Below are 23,098 nucleotides of genomic sequence, written 5' to 3' on the forward strand. Positions count from 1 at the left end.
ACCTTCCACACCTGGCTGACAAGATCAGTGCATTCACCCGAAAGCTTGAGATGTGGGGCAGGAAATACTGATTCCTTTGAGAATCTGAGTGAGTTTGCTGACACCAGTGATACTGGAGCCACCACAGTGATTAGGGAGCACATTTCTTCCCTGAGAGGATTCTTTAAAAAGTACTTCCCAAACAACAGTGCTCAGTACGACTGGGCAAGAGATCCATTCGATGCATCACCACCTGCTGATTTCAGCTCTACTGAAGAGGACCAGTTCATTGAGATGACATCTGACTTTACCCTGAGGCTGAGGTTTAAAGCACAGACACGGAGTGAATTCTGGATTGGCGCGGAGAGGGAGAATCCACTGACAGGGCAGAGGGCTGTGAGGATTCTGCTTCCCTTTGCCATATCCTATCTCTGTGAGATGGGCTTTTCTGCTGTTGCCTCACTGAAATCAAAGTACAGATCTAGGCTCAATATTGAAAATGACTTAAGAGTGGCATTATCAAGCCTGCAACCCCGTTTTGCAGCCACTAATACAGTTGAGAAGACTTCATTTCTCACATAGTGACTTGCCCATCTTTCTTGCCAAGTTTATGCTTGTGTTATTTTTGGTTGAACTTATCATCTTTGAAAATAAGTGATTATAATTTAATTTATTTTTTCTCTATTTTAGAAATAGTACAGACTGATGGAGGAATGTAGTGACAAATGTTACAAAAAGTTGTTTTAATTGCTTATCAAAAATTCCTGATAGTGATGTGAAGTTAATGTTCATGTGTGATTTAAGTACACAAGTTAAACTTGGCAAAGTTATTGCACTATTTTTTGTAAAAAAGCACACAGACTGATGTAGCAAAGTAGTGACAAATGTCACAAAAAGTTGTTTTAATTGCTTATCAGAAATTCCTGAAAGTGATGTGAAGTTAATGTTCATTTGATGTTATTTAAAATACACAAGTTAAACTTGGCCTATTTTGTCATAATTTTGTTAGGGCAGGGGCATGAAAAATGTTCTCGCTCACAAGGGGGGCATGACATCAAAAGTTTGAGAACCACTGCTGTAGACGGTGACACTGCACAGCAGTAACATGTAGATGGATTACTACCGTTTGTCCCCCTGTCTCAAATTAGGTCAACGAGACATTATACAGCTACACCTTGAAAAACAGCACATAGCAGTTCAAGTCACAATAACACCTTTATACACACATTCATATAGTGCACTGTTCACACTGATAGCCGTCAGGGGCATATAAAGGTTCAGTGTGTAAGATTACAGTGAAAGGGAAATTGAATATAAATAGTCCTAGTGATGTTTTCACTAGTGTGTTTGATCTAATTTGTTGTTTTCTTTACCATTTATATTTAAGTACTTTATATTTACATTGGGAGCGGGTCCTCTCTACGGAGGCTGCCATATTTTTTTTTTACAGTAACTCAGACTGGACAAATTAAACATCTTTTGAGATTTTATGAAAGCTGAAGGCAACCACAGGTTCTCTTTCATGTTTGGAAGTAGAGAGTGAGGTGAGGGGTATTCAGCTACAACATGCAACTTCACTAATTCACAACATGCTTCAACGTTTATATCAAGAATCAGCGCCATATTAATCGTATGGGTTCAAAAAGGGAACCACGTTGGATTGGCCCCTCAGAGATGTTGAATGCACTAATTGTAAATCGCTTTGGATAAAAGAGTCAAATGACATGTAATGTAATATGTATGTCATGCCCTCCTCCTCACCTGCCTATTAGGCTCTCTCTTTCTCCCTCTCTCTATCTCTCTGTTGGTGTGTAGGTGGCGTGACTGATTACTGATGTGAACCTGGTGTGCTGGAGTTGGGCCCTTGATTGACCAGCTGCCTTTATAAGCTCCACTACTGCTCTCAGTCTGCGCCGGACTATAGACTCAGTTCAAGTTAGTTATAGCTGCTGCTATCATAACTATTTAGATTCTGTAAACATCCTGTTGATCCCGTATGCTAACCTTGCCTCTCTTCCTGCTCAGGACCAGCAGCTGGATTACAGCCCCGACTCCAGCTCCAGAGTCCTGCCTGCCTGCTTACCTGCTTACCTGCCTGCTTAAGTCATTGGACTTTTCCAATAAAATTCAGTGACTTTAATCCTGTCTCAGCCTCTGCCTCTGTGTCCAAGCCTGGCCCTTAACAATGTATACGCAGATATACATATAAGCAAATCTTCATATATCAGAAGAATAAATCTCTGACAGGCCATGACGTCTGCTACGAAATCAATAGTTGATTTCAGGTATTTTTCTTAGTTACTAAAATCAATTATCCTATTTTGAAAGCTAGCCGCGGCCTTGTTCAGCGTCACCTCGGAACTTTAGAACAAGTTTACCTGCACTCGTGGAGAGCCTCATCACTTACTCGGCTATCATTTCTTTATTAACTTGCCCTTTTATATATCACTCAAATAAATACAAATATTACGTACTCAGGTTGGTAAATTTTTTGTTGTTCATGTAGAGTCATTCTCTTTGCACAGAAGTAGGGCAAATGGCCACACCGGGGTGGCGAATGGTGTATGTTCTCCCGCAGGCCAATGCGCCTACAGAGACTGGCCAGACTGCGGCGGGGTATGGCACACATAACAGTTCCATTAGGTAGTATACTCTCTTGCCGGCCAATGCGACTACTGTGAATGGAAATGCCGCGGCAGGCTAATGGTGCACACACAGCAGATACCGATCCATAAGTCAGGCTCTGAATTCATGCAGTTTTGGGGGGTTACAAGTAATTGCTAATCAATCCCATCATTCCTCTGTAATCATATAGGGGAGTGATTAAGTTGGAGCCTAGACGCCAAACACTAAACCGGTTATAAAACTTCAATAAATGTTTGAACGTGAGTTGTCTTACTGAACTCATTTAATCTCAATTTATTTCTTCTCCACTCATCTCCACGTTTCTTATTTTGTTCATCCAAGTTTCTCATTTGATGTCATCAATTCCACCTTTATTCTCTTATTTCATTTTTTCTAACCTTAAATATTTTAATCCCTTCTCATTTGTTTTAATATTTGCAAAAATATGCTTGGAGTACTGTTAAGCTGTGGAGCGAGTGTTCAACAGTTCGAGCAGTTAAGTTTTGTACTAATACACGAGGGCTGCAACTAACAATAACTTTCGTTAATGATTAATATGTCAATGATATCACTGATTTTAGTTGACAGAGTCCAACGTGACCCCGAACCCACATATTTTCCGTTCAGTGATATAAAACAGAGAATCCTCTGATTTGAAGAGATGGTACAGTAAAGTTTTTACCTTAAACGGTGATACATTAATGTGCACTTCATACAAAGTTTCATATGGTAGCAAACTCTAATCATGGATAAGATTTACCATAGAGTAGCCTAAAGTAAATGTTTTAGCTAAATGTTGACACAGATTTCTGCGTGCGTGCTATGTGTGTGTGTCATAGTGAAAGCAAAAAAACAGCCTAAAAGCTCTGAGACAATCAGGAAAGCTTTCCTCTCTTTTTGAGTCTGCTGCATCTGTAATGAAGTGTCTACAAGATATTTGACAAAGACATAGGAGGACAGGGGGAGAGTTAGTCTGTCCCAATGGATCAGAGATTCACAAATTCATGTCACAGCCACAATGTGGACAGAAAGCTGAAATGGGGAGAGGATCATTATTATTTTTATTCACCAGAAGTTGTCCAAAAAGTAGGTTAGCATGGCTGTGTGACCTCCTGGGGGAACATGTTGTAGTGGTAGACAAGGATCTGTCAGAAATGAACTAATGAAAAAACTTTACTCACTTAAATCAGTAACATGTTACAGAACGACAAAAAATAATTTTCAGAGCTGGAGCAAGACTTTTGGAAGCCCTGAGCAGGATCTGCTAACACTTCCCTCTCCAACTTCACAAAACAACAAACTGACAAACATTACCATTTAAAAATCACACATAACAATCGGGGGGCTGAGTTCTCGAACCCTGCAAATACAAGATGACCACACAGGATACCCTTAAACATGATAGCGAACATGTGAAGAAGTTTTATGAGTGTAATCATTAAAAACCATGAGCTAAAAGAAGCTAAAATGCATCATAGCAGCAGTCTTTACACATTACATTCATACTTATTGCTGCATGTGTTCATTTTACATGGTCAAAGTTATACTTTTGTTAGTAGGCCATTAACCCAATATAAAATATGATTATGTTGACTCTTAGTCTTAGAAACAACAAGCTCAACTTTTAAAACTCAGAGTTTTAAAGGTTTAAAAAGAAAGTGTATATTGCCATGCCAAATTATTTAGGAATTCAAATTCTCAGAGCGGTGGTTCTCTCTGGGTTCAGCAGGGTCATTTGATATCCTGTTATTATCTAAATACTGATAAGTGGAGCTTTGAATATTTAAATTATGACAAATGAACAAACCCAAGGAGAGTATAGTTTATTTTTCAGTTTACCTGGGGGCCCCTGGTGGGTTTGAGGCCCTAAGCAGCTGCGGATGTTTATGCCTCAGGCCACCTCTGTACTTTTCCCATTAACCTGTAGCATAGGAGATTACTATTTATACACATTAAAAACAATCTGAGTTTGTATTTTACAACCACTAATTTCTTACGTATATTCAGCTTAGGTTTCAATTTATCTTTTTTTTGCTTTATGTCAAGGGGAAGATGCAAGATTAACACTCACAAACTTCTTAAGTTTGAAGTTGTCAGTTTTTGAGAAGATCCTATGCAAGTGCTGCTCCCACAGACTAATAAGTAGATATATCTAAAATAAGACAGGTTGTTCAGGTTATTTTTTGACAGATGGAGTAGGAGATTATTTTATATAACAGATCTTTATTTGCCTTCTTGACTCTCTAACATACACCAACAGAAGGCATCTCTCAAAAAGTTCTGTTGATGTAGATGTCTTCTCCTTTTGTATATTATGTTTTTCTCTCTCAATTTTGTTTCTGTCGTTCGTCCAAATTCTAGATATTTTCTCTGGCAAAGCTTAAATTATATTTTCCTCTCCCCTTAGTGTGAGAATTTGATTTCCGCTAATTGCATCAAAAAGTGCCTCGAGCCTTCTCTGCCAGTGTGTTCAAACAGCCCACGCACTACAAGATTGTGACAATACACGTGTCGCAGGGAGGCTGCTGACAGAAGGGTATATACAGTACTGTTGAAGACACAGTGGGGAGTGGGCAGCTGAGTGGGACCTGGAAGCATATGGAAGATGTCCAACTGTGGCTGCACTCCAACCTGGCAACGCAGGCTCAAAGACGGAGCCCCTGCTCTCAAATCAGCTCGGATTTATAAAAATAAAGAGCAGTGGAAAACACATTTACAGCCAAACCATGTGCCTCAGAAAAGACCCTGGTATTTCATAGCAAGAGAAGAAAAGCTTTGGCTCACTGCTGAGATAGTCAGTGAGGAAAAATAAGTTGAGGATGCTCCTTATATCTTCTCCCTGAAGTAAAAGGCTTTTTTATGATTTTCCAATTGTGGTGTCTTTGCTGTGATGGAGGCTTGAGAGTTTATCCTGCACAGTTTCTTAATCTTTGATAGCATAACTTTCCCAGTGCTCCAAGCAACCAACCTAACATTTTCCCAGAATCTGAAGGAAGAAGTATATTAATATTATAGTGTAGTTTTGATAAAGTGTTCACTCTATGAGCAGAAACCAGATCAGTCAAGCTGTTAATTATAAAGCATTATTAAAAAAAAAAACTGGATGCAGACTAGAAAACTAATATCTGAAAAAAGAGCAACAAGAATAATGAGAATGCTGGAGCAAATAATAATTATTATACTACTTATTTATACTACAGGGCTACTTATCAAAGACATTAATCGTTTGACTGAAAATTTTAACCTGTAGCTGCACCAGCTGTACTTTGTGACTCTTGCTTTAAAGCTTTACACATTAAAACTCTTCGTTTAAAAAAAATTGAAATATGTTGTTGTTACATATTTACTCTCAGTGACTGGCTTGCATAACTCAGCTGGGTTAGTAGGTTAGGTTGACGTCCAATGAGGATTGTGCAGTTATGCAGCACTACCAATTTCGATGTTGTTGACTGATCTGAGATAAAATGTTCACGTGTCTATTATTAGGATGGGTACTTAACGATCAGAATACAATTTTGTTGCATCATTAAGTTCTGAAATTATAAGTCCTGCTCTTGATGCAGGAACGATTTAGATTTCCTATTAACTATTGCTACATAGTTTGTTGCACATTTTATATCAGGTTTTCTGATGTTTCTAGGATGCATTTTGGCCATTGGCAATCTCTCTCTCTCCCTCTTGGGTGTGTATGTGCCGAGTTTAAGACAACTTTCTCACTTCGACACACACGCCTTCCTTTCAATTAGACTATAACAGTGAGTTTGTTGCAAAACAATGTTAATGTTTATAACGTACATATAAGAAAATAATGCCATATTAATTCTGTTCTCAATTATTTTTTAGTTAAGATGCTTATAAAATGTATGTATACAATTTACTTATACTTGTAATTGTTTTACTACGAAAACAGCTTTTTGACACAACAGCTAGAAGATGGATGGATTTTTGTATTATATTTACACTCAATATTTCCAGTTAATTATTTCATGCTGATTATGTGTGTTATTATTATTATTATTATTATTTCAGAATAGTCTCATTTTGGGATGAAAAGAGAATGTGCAAGACAGATTATAAAGATAAACGCTCAGAGTAAATTGGTTTTCAAATTCAATACTCAAATTAATATAAATGGAAACTACTTTTTCTGATGCTACACCATGAGCACTTTTCTTTCACATTTTTTTTTCAGGAGCAGAAACACTCTAAAAGAGAAAAATAGTAAACAAACGGGTGCCCACTGGTGTCCTCATGTTCACAGTTTCTCATGGAGTGATTACTGACTGCCACAGAACAAGTAACTGCTCCTTCTTATATCAACATTAAGTAAAACTATTGGGGTTTGAAACAAAAGATTCATCGATTAGGTCAGATGTCATGGTTTCCTACGTAAAAAAACTGCATTGTATCAGTTCTGAGACCAGTCAGTCCATTTGTTTGTGACACCAGCATTTCAGACAGCTTTGGTTGCAGTGACACACAGCAGAGCCATTTACCTGCAAACTGATCCATACTGCTCTATGAGTGCATCGACCACCACTTTCCTGTTTGTGGGTCTGTGTCTGAGTGTGTGTGTGTGTATTCTACTTTCTCTCAGTGTGAGACTGATTGAGGCTCACTGAGCTGAGATTGATTTTCTGTGATGGCAGAAAGCACAAATTACTGCAAGACAGAATGCGAGACACCGAGAAAGAGAGAGGAGAGAGAGACGTATGAGGTTTTCTGTATGTTTACACAGACACTGTGTTTCAGGGCCGACCTCCCAAAGCGTCTCGGAGGGTTTTCCAATTTATGAATTCCTATATTTGGCTGCTGCGGCTTCAGAGAAGAGCTTCTTTTTTATTATATTCTCATGGACTGCAAACACAATGATCTTTACTGATCATTGCTGGATGTATTGCTTCATCCTTAGACCTTAAGCATGGGCCATTTTAAAAGTTTTGCTTTTTGCTGGGAACAAACGCATTTTAAAGGTTTTCTTTAGCAGTTTATTTGGCAGTTTGCTGATTTATTGTGTTTCCTAATCTCATTTCTTCAATCAAATCTCCAATTAAAAATAAAAACATACCACAAATTTATTACAAGCCACAGCATACCTCTCACTTTGAAAACCAGGGTTGACTACTGTTAATATAAATGGTAATTGTGATATTTAGTAGAGATGAGCCGGATACTCGGCTGAAACGAGTATCCGGTACGGATAAAGCACTTTTGCCGATTACGAGTATAATACGAGTAATCGGAGTCATTATCTGTGCTCGGACTGAACGAAAATCCTCACACAGCGTCACAGCGCTCCTCCCGTCACACACGGCTCTGCTCACTCACAGAACAGCTCTCTGTCTCTCAGTCACTCAGGTTCACTGCGCATCGGGACTGTTCCATAGGCTCAGTCAAGGAAGCAGAAATTATTCGTTCATTTCCCGACTGGGTCTTCGGGTATGAGTCTTTGGAAAAATTTTCACGAGACCTGCAATGGCTCAGTAGAGGAGCGCTGGAGATGCGAGGGACGTTCACTGTCTCCCGGAGAAATGAACACTCTGTGTTTTTAGTATAGAAAGACGTGAATTATATTTGTTCACAAGTCATGACTGGTTTTGTTATTTTCACTTTACATTTACACTTACTTTACAGTAAAGTAAACCTCTATTAAATACAGTACAACATGACAGTTTGTATGGTTTGAAATTGTCATTTATTATCACACTGGCATTTAATTATCACGGCAAACAATTACACTGCACTAAAATTTAAGTGTTAATGTAAAGTGAAAATAACAAAACCAGTCTGTATGACTTGTGAACGAATATAATTCACGTCTTTCTATACTTAAAACACAGAGTGTTAATTTCTCCGGGAGACAGTGAACGTCCCTCGCTACATCTCACTCACACACACACACACACACCTGGTGTGGAAATAAATTTAAAAAAAATAAAAATAAAAAAAATCATAAAAAAATTAAAAAGTTAATAAAGAAAGTTATGTTGAACCAGCCCACTTCCGGGTTAAATCAGGCCCCGCCCACTCCGAGTACGGATACGGATACGGATAATTCATATGGTTAACAGATACAGATAATGCTGTACTCGCTCATCCCTAATATTTAGTGTCACAGGAGTAGTTGATATGTCTGTCTGTTGTGATGGCAGTGACAACATGTTTCAGCCTAAACCTAATGATTTTGACATGTAAAGGTTCTCTTAGACAACAGTTTTTATGAACACAAAATCTGACATATGCAGTATTTTGTGAATAATATGCCTTAAGAGTATCTAATGACCCATTTTCAGCCAAGGATTAGCAGAGATCTAGTCTCTAGTACATTGTAAGCCTTTAATTGTTTCGCCAATTTTTTTTGGGCTCATTTGGGGCTGAGGATATCCATTGTTTCAGACAGTTCATAGATTGGTTCAATCAGACAGAGTGTGATTTTTCTATGTATCTTTGCTTGCATTCATTTAGTATAAGATAACAGAAGAGACAGAATTTCAGGGTCATTGTGAAATTTGACAACACAAATATGAACTTTTCTCAAATAGAGAGAAATAATTTTCCTGCTTGTAAAGGAAAGACGGATATACTTGTTTTCATATCCGCGTCACTTCCAAATCCTAATTCTTAAAGGGACCACACACAATGGATGGAGAATGGACCTGCCAGTGTCAACTTCTGAGTTGTTTACTTGTTGTATTATGAGCAGAAGGGATTAAGATACACAATCAGTAAAAATACATTCAAATTATTTCAAAAATAGAATCCAATGCACAGGAGATTTTAGAAAATTTAATCATGTTTCATGGCCATAGTCATACCATTAAGAAAACATGAATGTTCATTGCATTCCATTCCCGTTCTGAGGAAGTGAGGTCATTGGGACATTGACAGGGAAAAGGGGGTGGTTTGGAAGCACAGGTTAATGACTATATATAGTGGGAGGAAGCGTCAAAGAATGCCTTCTGTTTTTAAGTGTGGCAAATCGGTCTATCAGTCTGTTGTGACTCAGTCCACCTAGTATGTCACTTTCTATTGACATGGCTGCAAGACTGTTAACACTAAGCTAGCTAGCTAGCTTTTTTGGACAGTTTAAGTCTCTTTGCACTCTGTGGTCCATCTGAGGTCTTCTGTAGCTATGATGAAGAAGAAGAAAAGGAAGAGTTAAAATGTTTCTTGTTACACCAACATTTCTTATGCACCTTTAATCAGTAGGTACCTTTAGCTTTGCAGGACAGTGGTGTGTTATGTTTGTAGCTTATATTCACGGCTATATTAAAGTCAGTCGGTGTGTCTCACGTGCGTTACGTCTGACTCGCTCTCAGTAGAAGCTGCAGCGACTGTTGTTGCTAAATGTAGCGCTAAACATCAACAAGCTATAGCAATAGGCTGGCTGCTTGGAAGTTAGCAGTGAAACACAACGCAGCCAGCCACACACACTCACTAAACAGGGGTAGCAAAACAGCGGAAAAATCACTGATACAAGTCGTAATTTGATGAAAATCATGTCTCAAATTTTATATTTCACTAGTAAGCCGTGTAATAAACGGGATAACGTCGAGTGAGTTGTATGTTGTGGAAAATGCTTACCTGTGTGTGGATTTCGGGGTGATTCGACTGTAAATGTCGCTTTAAGTTTGTTGTGTTTTTCCCCGTAATCCTCGCGCTGCATTTCGTACACTGAGTCTAGTTATCCTTCACGTCAAATATAAAATTCTCCCATATGTCCTCTCTCCTCTTTCTCCCCGGCGTTGACATGCTGTCTTTTTCAGGTGCAGAGCATGCCCGGGCAAGTCTCAAACGCAAATTACGTGTTCACGTAACTTCCTGACCACGTCTCTGATTGGTTCTCTTACCAACTCCTCCCGGCTCTTCCTAACAAAATGTGTTCCGATTGGATCTAGTCCCTGGCAGACATTTTCGCCTCGTTTTTATTCGTTGACAAATATGTCAATACACCTCGTCATCGTCTTAGTCGTCGTAAATCATTTTTTATTTAGTTATCGTCTCGTTTTAGTCAGGAAAAAAAGGTCATTGACGATGACTGACGAAAATTTTCGTCAACAAAATTAACACTGATTGTATGGACAAGTACAATATGTATATGTATATACAGGGACGATATTTTGTGGCCCCCACCTTAATATGAAAGTTTAATGTTAGTGCGGCCCGCACAAACATTGTAGCAGCTCCGCTGTTAGCTGCTGTGTGGGACAATGTTATGATGTTCTGGTTTCCTACTGTGTGCCTGACCAGTGAACGCAGCATGCAAGTGAGTGACATGGGGGGCGGGGTCGTGTGTGTGTGTGTACGTGTGAGAGTGAGTGAGAGAGAGAGCCGGGAGAGAAAAGAGTGGCTTTGGATGTGCGGTGCAGGAGGGTGAAATTCATATTTTTCTGCCCTCTTTCGCACAGGTCATGATGTATCCAGTGCTTCATTTATAAATCACAAGGTGCCGGAACGCTAAGTACATATCACAGCGCAGGTACGACGAGCACAGGTCCCGGAACGCACATAAAACGCCGCTTAAAACAGCGCACACATGCCACTTACAATGCAGTGGGACTTATTTAGGCTATACTGCAGTGACGGTATCAGTCTTTATGTCAGTGATTAATAAAGTGGCGTCTTGAGCAAAGGCGACTTCTGTGTCCAGCGGAACGGAACACACACACATACACACACACACACACACACAATTTGTTAAATTGAAGGCAAATTCAAGGGACACCACGGCTCCTTTACGCACACGCTGCGCTGTGAGGTTTTGGGAGCTTCTTTACACAGACAGATTATTCTAAACCGCAGCAGTTTATAACACGTCATTGAGCTAATATCTACATTTTACAGTCTGGGCTGTTTTACATTATTATTTACACCTGATATGTGTGGATGAATTTTAATGATTTAAATTCCCTCATCCTCTGGTGGTGACATTTACGCACCGAGCCACGGACTGTACATGACGATGTGCTAGTTATTTTGGTTAATCTTAGAAGTCTGCATTTGTTATTATTTTATGAAATTGTGATGCTGTTAAGAAAGCTTTATATATAATTTATTCGATTATCTTGTTATTGCGTGGCCACAAATTAGTAATTCATCCACCGATGTCAACAGGGGCTCCGTAATTTTCTAGTGATTACATTATATTGTTATATTTTATTTTAATCATTTCTTAAAAAACTTTTTTTAATGTTCATATTTTTTTCGATACGAGAGGTACCGGATCTGCTCAAATAAGTCCCAGAACGCAGGCAAGCCAACACGCCGGCACAAAGTAAGCACAAAAATGTATAGAAAAATGTGAGGCTACAGGAGGAATTTGATCATAGATTTGCAGACTTCAAGACGCACAGAGCGACTTTTACAAAAATTTTGCGGATCCCTTCTCCTTTGATGTGCAAGATGCCCCTCCTGTGCTTCAAATGGAGCTCATTGGCCTGCAGTGCAACTCTGACCTCAAAGCCAAGTTCAGGGAGGTGAGTGGAAAGGAAGACAAGCTGGGGCAATTTTTGTGAGAATTGAACCCCAGCTTCCTTGAGCTTTCCCGAATGTTCAAGCGGACCATGTGCCTTTTTTGGAGCACATATTTGTGTGAAAAGCTCTTCTCCACCTTGAACTTCAATAAGTCCAGGTACAGGTCCAGGCTTACTGAGAGAAGCCATGTTTACAAGAACTGTTCGTGTTCTTCAATATTCTATTCATGTTCAGAAGAACCCATTGAAGTTAAATAACTGTTAGTAATGACATTAGAGAAGTTTAGATTTTTTTAGCAAAGTTTTTTTTTTTGTGGAATACCTGATGCGGCCCAGCCTCACCCAGATACTGCCTCCAGCGGCCCCCAGGTAATTTGAGTTTGAGACCCCTGCTGTAAAGCATGGTTTAAGCTATAACTCAGCTGAATGTGCTCTGAAGCCGAGTCTCAGAACACTGAATGACTCCAGCATTTCCAAGAAGATGTCCTGTGGGAGGACTACTGGAAAAAATACTCTCTGGAAAAGTGAGTCTATCCCTAGATCATTTTTCTGCATTCAGTGCTGACAACGCAAATGTCAATTATGGCAGCCACAACTCAGTCTTTACAAAATTGAGAGGCCAACAGTGAGATCCTTCGTGGCAACTGCCATGCACATATTGTCCATAACACAGTGAAAAAGGCCCTGGACAAGCCCTCAGTTGTTCCGGGAAAAATTGTCCTCAAGATATGTAGTTTCTTTTCCAACTCTGCCAAGAGGATAGGGTCCCTAAAGGAGTTTTGTGAACTCTGTAAAGTTGAGTTCCATGAAGTCCTGCACCATGTGGTGACAAGATGGCTGTTACACCGGGCTCACACCGGACGCTGAAGCCCCTGCGTGCAGCGATCGTTTCGGCGTTGAGTCTATGTTTTGCTCTTGACACGAGCGTATCGCTCCGGGAAACACAGGGAAAAATTATTTTAAACAATATTGATGACATTTTATATGATATAAATGATAAAATATGCATCCTATAGTTTGTATTCCCCTTCTGTTGTCCTGGCGTATTAATTGTACCAATTTTACCAATCACATTATTAAATGTCCCCCTCTGCCCCCACTACAGCCACACAAGCAGTCATAAAGATAAAAAGAGAGGGGGGGGGGGGGGGGGTGTCTACGTACTCTCCCCATAGGCTTGAGTGGAGAATACGTAATTTACCCTCGACACCCGACATTGAACGGAGCAAACAGCGGAGAAGTTCTTGAAGATTTTATACTACTGGGTCAACGGGTGATATAAGCGCTGCCCGGCGCTTCAGCGTCCGGTGTGATCAGCCAAGCGCCGGCGCGCTAGGGATTAGCATCCGGTGTGAACCCGGCGTTACTCAACCCTCCAATCACCCGCCTGCTGCAGAACTGGGTCCCGCTGAAGTCTTACCTCATCAGCATTGGTGAAGAATGTCCAAAGCGCCTGAAAGATTTGCTGAGGTTGACAGAAGATGCTGTTGGAAGAGGCAGACATTGTCGAAGTTTACCTCCTCTTCTGTAATAATGTCCTGTCCCTGTTTGAAGAGGTGGTGAAAAAGCTGGAGAAGAGATGATGGGTTCTATGGGTAGCTAACCATACAAAAGCTCCAGCGTCTCTCAATATCTGATGCTGATGTTGCCAGGCAGGAATTTACAGCCTTCTTAAACCATGCCATTAGTTATATCGAGAAGTGGTTTGACTTTTCAGAGGAAAACTGTCTCTTCCACCTGCAGCCCCTCTCTCTAGCATCTGGGAAGATCTCCTTTGATGAAATGGAGAACATAACCAACCGGCTTTGCCTGGTTGGCAGGTAAGAATGAAACAATCGCCAGTGTAGTGATAGACCATGTTGTAATATCTCATTCACCCACCCTGCCCCTTGGTTCTCCTCACACCTACGTCAGCTGAAAGCCAAAGGACGTCAGCTGGAGCGGCTTTCCAGAAGATCTGGACTCACTATCCACAAACAGATGTATCATGCCCACATCATCAAATACAAAGACGCCCTCTCCTCAGCCAAATCCCAACACTTTACAGATAAAATCACTGCTGGTGCTGGGAACACTAGGGCCCTGTTCTCAGTGGTCAACAACACACTGCGCCCCCCCGATTTCCTTCCCCCACACTTCTACTCCACTGACCACTGTAACGCCCTGATGTAATTTTTCAACACAAAAATAGCTACTATCCACCAGCAACTGACCCCTCACATGTCTAACTGTCCACCCCCTCTAGTTCTCCATTCCCCCCTTCCTGTACCACTTTCATGCTTCCAACTCCCCTCTGCCGCCGAGTTATCGGATGCCATCCGGAAATCCAAATCATCCACCTGCCAACTTGACCCCCTGCCATCCTCCCTGGTTATAGCCTGCCTCCCCTCTCTACTGCCCCTGATAACTGCCATTATCCACTCTTCCATGACCTCTGGTTCTGTCCCATCTTCTCTTAAATCTGCTGCAGTGACGACGCTGAAAAAACCTGGTTCAAACCCCAACAACTTCAATGACCTTCGTACCATCTCCAAACTGCCATTTCTCTCAAAAATCCTGGAAAAGGAAGTGGCATCACAGGTCCATGCTCATCTCTCCAACAATAACCTCTACGAACAGTTCCAATCGGGCTTTCGCCCCCACCACAGCACAGAAACAGCCCTCCTCTAAATCACAAATGACCTCCTGATGGCAGCTGACTCCGGACTATTATCCATCCTCTTCCTTCGACCTGAGCGCGGCTTTTGACACCATATCCCACTCCACCCTCCTTGACAAACTGGCAATCTGCCACACTCACTTGAGAAAGCTGGGGTGTCCTGAGGTGATGGTAAACTCTCTCAAGCAGAAACCAGAGGGCAACTCAAGTGCTGTTTCTGGAATCAAATAACCAAGGCAGTAAACTACTGCCAATCTTATCCTATTGGAGAATCTGACGTGAGCCTTGAGAGTCTGAGAGTGAAACTTCTTTAAGATGTTAAAAATAGGAGTAACAGGAAGGTGGTGATGATGAAAATGGAAAAGACATTTGCATATAGGAGACATGAAGTAGTAGGTGACACACCAATATAGTTCTCAACTGATACTGTTGACCCAGGATTTTAAATCAGTATACATATATATATATATGAGACACAGGTCTACATCCCCTCTTAACCGACTGCTGCCATCCCTCCTACCTCCCTCATCACCTGCCTTGATGACATCCGGAGCTGGATGAGCAGGAACTTCCTAAAGCTAAACGGCAATAAAACTGAGGCCCTGCTCATCGGCTCCAAATCCACCATCACCAAATCCCAACACACCCCTGCTCCACCCGTCATCGTCGACGGATTCCCTGTACCCTTCTCCCCTCAAGTCAAAAGCCTCGGCAACATCTCCAGACTCCGCCCATCACTGACCCAGTCCAGCACCGAAATCCTGGTCCACTCATTTGTCACATCCCGCATCGACTACTGCAATGCCCTCCTCACCGGACTCCCCACCAAACTCATCAACAGACTGCAAATCATTCAGAACTCGGCTGCCCGGATCATCACCTGTACCAAATCATCGGATCACATCACTCCTGTACCTATCCAACTTCACTGGCTCTCTGTACAACACCGCATTGACTACAAAAACCTTCTCCTCACCTATAAAGCTCTCCACAATCTAGCCCCCACTTACCTCTACGACCTCGTTCAGGAATACACTCCCTCCCGCACCCTCTGCTCATCCTCTTCTGGACTGCTAACCATCCCCACGTCACGCCTCAGTACCATGGGTGCCCGAGCCTTCAGCTGCTCAGCACCCAGGCTCTGGAACTCCCTCCCCCGACGGGACGACGTTCTCGAGGGGCTGTGTGTGCACCTCAACGAGAGTTTGGGGTGAGTATTATTATTTTACCTTTTATATATTTTTGAGCACTAAAACAATATAGAAAAGCGAGCCAGTTGGTCAGATATCAATATGGTAGTGATCTTGAATTCAAGAATTTTTATAATCTCAAAATGGGTCAGTTTTGGCAACATACTTATAGTAAAGACTTACATTTTTAAGTATTTCATGTTTTAGGTTTTGATTTGAATGTCCAGTTTTAGATTTACAAGACCAGTAGGTTACAATTTCTTTATATATGAGATATTGGGTATGAAACAAGGGTATTTTCTTTTGCAAAGTTAATTTGCTTTAGATCAGTGCTGGACAACCCGTGGATCAGGGTTGACTGGTCGATCCCCGAACACTCTGGACTCAGCTGCGTGTCGGTTGTCTGTACAAGTCGGATTATGTACAAAACTAAACGTCAGGACTTTACGGTATGAAGAAAAGCATCTTCCGGTCTTTGTATAACAATCAAAGCCCCTTTAGAACAAATTAATGGATTTAGAAAGTGAAACGCTGGAATGCTTTTAGTTTTTACATAAATACTCTTGTGACAGACAGATAATCATTGTGTTTCACAGCAGAGTAGGAAATGATCTTTCACCTGATTTAATGTTTATCTGTTGCATTTATGTCATAAACAAATGGTTTAATATGATAGTAAAACAGACAACCACATACTTTCTCAAACTGACTCTGGCAGATGACCATGCCACAGGGCTCCCCACACAGAGCCACAGACAGAAATGTTGCTTTTCAGCATCTTTATTAACAGGAACACACTGCAAACATAATTTCACCACACTAAATTTAGGATGCCCGCACTTTCTGCTGGCTTCAAGCTTTTCAGCTCAGTCTTTGAGGAGTCTCTCCTGAGTGTGTCCCATACATGTGTGTCTGAGTCTCTGTGAGGCAGCTCAGTTGCCGCCTTTTAAACCTGAGGATCAATCAGCTAACAGCTCTCACCTGTACTGATTGATCCTCTGTTGCGCAGGTGAAGGCGCTCCACCAGCCCCCTCACCTCCACACAGACTATGAGCGAGCTGTTGCTATGTTGTGGCAAGGTGGACACAACACAGTGGCCGATGTTTGCCTTTTGGAATACAAACCACTGTTGCTCTTTCAATGCAAGCCCAAAGACAAGGACAAGCATTTAGCACCTCACTTGCACTGCCTTGTATGCTTTTGCAGTGTTTATCTAGATCATATGTATTTTCTTTTCATTCGATTGTTTCATGTGTTCCAAAATGTACTTCTTGCATCAAAGTACCTTGTTAGATAAGCAGACTCCAATTTATTTAATGGATATGCAACAAAAATACTTTTTCTTTTCAATGTATTTGGCAGAGGTGTAAAGTAACGAATTACATTTACTCACGTTACTGTAATTGAGTAGTTTTTTGTGTACTACTGGGTAATTTTACTTAAGTAGATTTTGACTGAAGTATTGTACTTCGCTACATTGGAAATTACATCCGTTACTGAGTAAAAAAAAAAAAAAAAGTTCAAGGCGCCAGGCAATTCTCACTGCGCAGCAGCGATAGATGCGGTAGAGTGGATGATGGAGTCGATGCGAGCCGCCGGTGCCGAGTCACGAGAGCGAGAGATGAATCGTATTGCGGACCAACAAGCTGCTGACGACCAACAAGCTGTAACATCGCCAGTCGAGACGAAAGAAGATGACGAAAACCTGTGGCCTAATCTCAGCAGGCAGATGGCATTCAAACGCAAAAGAGGAAACAGCTATTTAATGCTGTGTAAGCTGTGCCTGCCCCGCCAGACAGAACTTTCTACTTATAAAAACTCATCTTCAAATCTGCGCAAGCATGTGTTGGTAAGTACAGTATTTGTTCCTTTCCGACAGCGTTTTAGTTGTTTAGTGAGCTTTGCTCCATTAAGCAAAATATGCGTTTCATGGCACTAGTAGCCTTATTTTGGCTAGCACCTGCAACCGCCCTGAGTATGCTAACGTCGACAAAAGTTAGCCCATGCAGTGATGTCACATTAGAACATGTTGTGCGTGCGTGCACTGTGATGCTGTTGTGCACATGCGCAGAATAAACGGTCACTTGAGTTCAGACCAAAGACACGAAGGTGCGCTGTCCTTTTTCTCCCGTGAATATTAGCTACTAGAAGCTACTAGCTAACCACTCTGGTGACTGTGATAACAATAGACTGCTGCAGAAATGTCTAACGCTACACACACCCCTCGTGTCCATCCTTCTGTTAACAGCCTTCATCCAATAATAATTCCATTCCTGTCTTCCATTCGTTTCAGGTCTTAGAATTATTTTGTGCAGTATCTCATATTGTGTTAAAAACTGCAGATCAGTCATTAGCAATAAAATACACTACACTACATAAACTGATATTAGGCTAATCATTTGGCTGCCTCCCATGCCCTGAAACAGGAACGATGTGAATGCACACACCATCGTTGTCAGACCGTGGACAAGTCAATGTGTATGTCGTTATCTGGAATTTATCACGATGTTTAATCAGATATTGATAACGATTAGTGGTGGCTTTACAACGTGCACGTCTTTCATGTTCATGCTCAGGGACCTCGGTAAGCAAGAATTGAGGATTATGAATTGTGATGGATGTAGAAATAGAAAACCTTATGTCAATCAGTTTTAATGTCAGTGTGTTAAATTAACACCACATCGGTTTACATACTAATGGAAAAATGTTCTTTCTTCACAGAAGAAACTCAACATACATGGCCGTGGAGAGAATCATACGGATCATTCAAGAAAAAGGGGAGGACGCCATCAGGAATGTCTGAAGAATTTAAACTGAAAATGTGAATTTTAATTTGTATTCCAAAAGTATGAAATGCTTATAACAAACATTACTATTTCATGACAGATATATAACAGTGCCTGATGCTCCAAGTATATTTTGTTGTGTGTGTATGTATATAAACATTATTATGCAAATTACACTTTGCTCAGATTTTCTTTAAATAGTAATGCACAGCCAGTCAGTATAATGTTCAAGTCATCAACTGTTAGAGTATAATTCAAATTTTATTGAACAAACCTCCCAATGATAACAGTATTTTTTTCAAAAATAAAAAACTCAAAATGCAGTGTTCAAAATTATTATACTGAGTTTCAGAGTTTCAAGATATTTTATAGGTTGTAAAGAAATAAAAATTGTCATTTGTTGAATTTGCAGCATTAAGAGGTCAGTTTTACTGAAATCAAAAAAAATTTTAATCAAAAACATCTTAACAGGTCAAGTTACATGTTAACATAGGGCCCCTTCTTTGATATGACCTTCACAATTCTTGCATCCATTGAACTTGTGAGTTTTTTGATAGTTTCCGCTTTGACCTGCTTGGATGTGAACTGCCTTCCACCCACATAGATATTTTGCTTGATGATGCTCCAAAGGTTCTCAATAGGGTTAAGGTCAGGGGAAGATGGGGGCCACACCATGAGTTTCTCTCCTTTTATGCCCATAGCAGCCAATGCCCCAGAGGTATTCTTTGCAGCATAAGATGATGCATTGTCATGCATGAATATGATTTTGCTTCGGAAGGCACGGTTCTTCTTTTTGTACCACGGAAGAAAGTGGTCAGTCAGAAACTCTACGTACTTTGCCGGGGTCATTTTCACACCGTCAGGGACCCTGAAGGGGCCGACCAGCTCTCTCCCCATGATTCCGGCCCAAAACATGACTCCGCCACCTCCTTGTTGACGTCTCAGCCTTGTTGGGAAATGGTGGCCATTCACCAACCATCCTCTACTCCATCCCTCAGGACCATCAAGGGTTGCACGGCACTCATCCGTAAACAAAACAGTTTTGAAGTTAGTCTTCATGTAGTCCTGAGCCCACTGCAACCTTTTTTGCTTGTGAGCTTGGTTAAGGGGTGGCCGAATAACAGGTTTAAGGACATTTGCAAACCTCTTGAGCATCCTACATCTTGAAGTTCGCGAGACTCCAGAGGCACCAGCGGCTTCAAACACCTGTTTGCTGCTATTCAATGGCATTTTAGTGGCTGCTCTCTTAACCTTACGCATTTGTTTGGCAGAAATCTTCCTTATTTTGCCTTTGTCTGAACGAACCCGCTTGTGCTGTGAATCAGTGACAAATTTCTTCACCGTCCGATGATCACACGCAATTCTTTTGGAAATATCCAATGTTGTGATACCTTGACCAAGGTATTGTACTATTTGCTGCTTTTCAGCAGCAGAGAGATCCTTTTTCTTCCCCATTTTGCCTGAAACATGTAGCTTGCTTAATAATGTGGAATATTTTTCTTAAGTAGTTTTCCTTTGATTGGGCTCACCTGGCAAACTAATTATCACAGGTGTCTGAGATTGATTTCTATCATCCAAATATCCCTGAGACACAATACCATACATGAGTTTAATTAAAAAACTAAAAAATGTATGTTTATGACCCTTAAATCCAATTTGCATAATAATGTGGAACGCGGTGTATATATATATCCATATATATGCAATCATTAGAATGTACTTCTACTCAGCTACACATTTCAAACATTCCCTGTAGGAAATGTATTAACAGTTTTATGTATTTGACTTGCGTTGTACAGGTTGTGTCCAGCGGAAGTTGCTTTCCTGACCGAGTACTGCTCTGTGATGAAACCTGTGGTAAAGGCCTCAAACATTCTTCAGTCAGAGATCAACACACACTTGGGGTGGCTTCTCCCAGTGATCTTTGAGTTACAAGCAAAACTCAGCAGGCAGGAGACATCCTCCAAGATGTGCCTGCCACTCATCAGAGCGATTCGGCAGGGTGTCCAAAAGCGCTTTGGAGAGATGATGGAAGACCCAGAGCTGATCGCAGCAGCAGTCCTTCTACCAAAGTTCAAAACTGGCTGGACTGAGAGGAGTGATATCATAGAAGCAGGTATGATTTCATTGCTTAATATCATACTGCAACCAATCGTTTACTGTAGTTCTCGCCATTTGTTTTCAGCCAATACAATGTTATAAATGCTATAATTCTGTATATACTGTAGGTCTGTCATCTCAAGTAGTAGTCTAACCCTGAAGTGGGTGTGATTTAACCCGGAAGTGGGCTGGTTCAACATAACTTTCTTTTTTAACTTTGACATTTTTTATGATTTTTTAATTTTTTTAAAATGTATTTCCACACCAGGTGTGTGTGTGTGTGTGTGAGTGAGATGCGAGGGACGTTCACTGTCTCCCGGAGAAACGAACACTCTGTGTCCTCAGCACAGAAAGACGCGATCCACATTCGTTCACAAGTCACACAGACTGGCCTTGCTATTTTCACCTTACATTAACACTTAAAGTTTAGTGCAGTGTTATTGTTTGCCGTGATAATTAAATGCCAGTGTGATAATAAATGACAATTTCAAACCATACAAACTGTCATATTGTACTGTATTTAATAGAAGTTTACTTTACTGTAAAGTAAGTGTAAATGTAAAGTGAAAACAACAAAACCAGTCACCATGACCCGTGAACAAATACAATTCACGTCTTTCCATACTAAAAACACAGAGCGTTCACTTCTCCGGGAGACAGTGAACGTCCCTCGCATCTGCAGCGCTCCTCTACTGAGCCAATGCAGGTCTCGTGAAAAATTTTCCAAAGACTCGTACCCGAAGACCCAGTCGGGAAATGAACGAATCATTTCTGCTTCCTTGACTGAGCCTATGGAACAGTCCCGATGCGCAGTGAACCTGAGTGACTGAGAGACAGAGAGCTGTTCTGTGAGTGAGTGAGCAGAGCCGTGTGTGACGGGAGGAGCGCTGTGGCGCTGTGTGAGGATTTTCATTCAGTTCGAGCACAGATAATGACTCCGATTACTCGTATAATAATCGTACTCGGCAAAAGTGCTTTATCCGTACCGGATACTCGTTTCAGCCGAGTATCCGGCTCATCTCTAGTAAATATACAGTGGGACAGTGGCATTTTAACTTTTTATTTTAGCCTTTGTGGTTCATGTCCTCCCAAAAGTTCATAAATGTTGTGTTGACACTTTAAATGTTTAATGTTGGACATGTTAATGTCATTGCACTTTTATTTGTAAAGAGTCTCCTTTTAATTAAAAATAACTGTTTTTGGATTAGATTTATGACCCCTTGTCCTTTTTTGCACTGTATAGGAGCGGGCCCCCATCAAGTTGTTGGAAGTAACTAAGTAACTTTTACTTAAAGTACATTATAAATGAACTACTTTTTACTTTTACTTGAGTAGATTTTTAGATGGGTACTTTTACTTAAAGGAAAGGTACTTTTACTTGAGTACAATATTTCAGTACTTTTTACACCTCTGGTATTTGGTTTGCACTGTGACATATAATGGTAAGGATCAAGCATTCAATCATTTTAGAGCCCTTTTGGCACAGACAAACACTGTCTTTTCTTGTCAGGAGAATAACTGTTCTTATTTTTAGATTCTACCAGTAGTGTATGTTTATCATGCTCTTCTGACATTGAGTCAAGCTTTACTGCCTACAAATTGCAAGTCAGAATTATTTGCATTTAGCCAATGTGTAACATCTATTGATGTTTTTTTGGGAAACTGTTTTAAGGACAGATTGTGTTGCATTCAGTTGTAGCAGTTAAAGATGTTTACTATGCTCTCTTGAGAAAATGTGTCACACGTGTTCCTGTGCTGTTTTCTAACAAGTGAGATATGTGTTTATAGTATTTCTCCTCCAAGTATCTGACCTTCTGTTATCCTTCAAAATGTTTACCCTTATCAATGCTGCTAAAACCTTTATCCTGATGATGTCTCCTCTACACTTGACATCTATTGCACTTCTGTCTGTCCTGGGAGAGGGATCCCTCACATGTGGCTCTCTCTGAGGTTTCTACGTTCTTTTTACCCTGTAAAAAGGGTTTTTAGTAGTTTTGTTGCCCTTAACTTGTTGAGGGTTAAGGGCAGAGGATGTCACACCTTGTTAAAGCCTTGTTAAACGCTTTAAATTGACATGACAATTAGGGATGCACCGATCCGCTTTTTTCACCTCCGATACCGATAGCTGAGGTTTAGTATCGGCCGATACCGATACTAATTAAACAGATTCCCCTGGTCCGCACCAGTTCTAAATCAGCTGCTAGGCGCCAGCTGAGGCGCACCGCCGGAGGGGGTCCCCTCCGACAGCCCGCCTTCCGCACCGGTGACGGACACCACCCCTCGGTC

The 23,098-nt window shown here is 41.0% G+C and overlaps 1 protein-coding gene across 1 annotated transcript in view; it reads right to left on the reverse strand.

Moving 5' to 3' along the window:
• Window positions 1-23,098, reverse strand: part of LOC133000111 (copine-9-like) — a 179,118-nt gene that overhangs the window by 105,001 nt on the left and 51,019 nt on the right. The gene's annotated exons all lie outside the window — the stretch shown is intronic.

The sequence above is a fragment of the Limanda limanda genome, chromosome 4 (genome assembly GCF_963576545.1).
Source record: "Limanda limanda chromosome 4, fLimLim1.1, whole genome shotgun sequence".
In the NCBI taxonomy this organism is placed as follows: Eukaryota; Metazoa; Chordata; class Actinopteri; order Pleuronectiformes; family Pleuronectidae; genus Limanda; species Limanda limanda.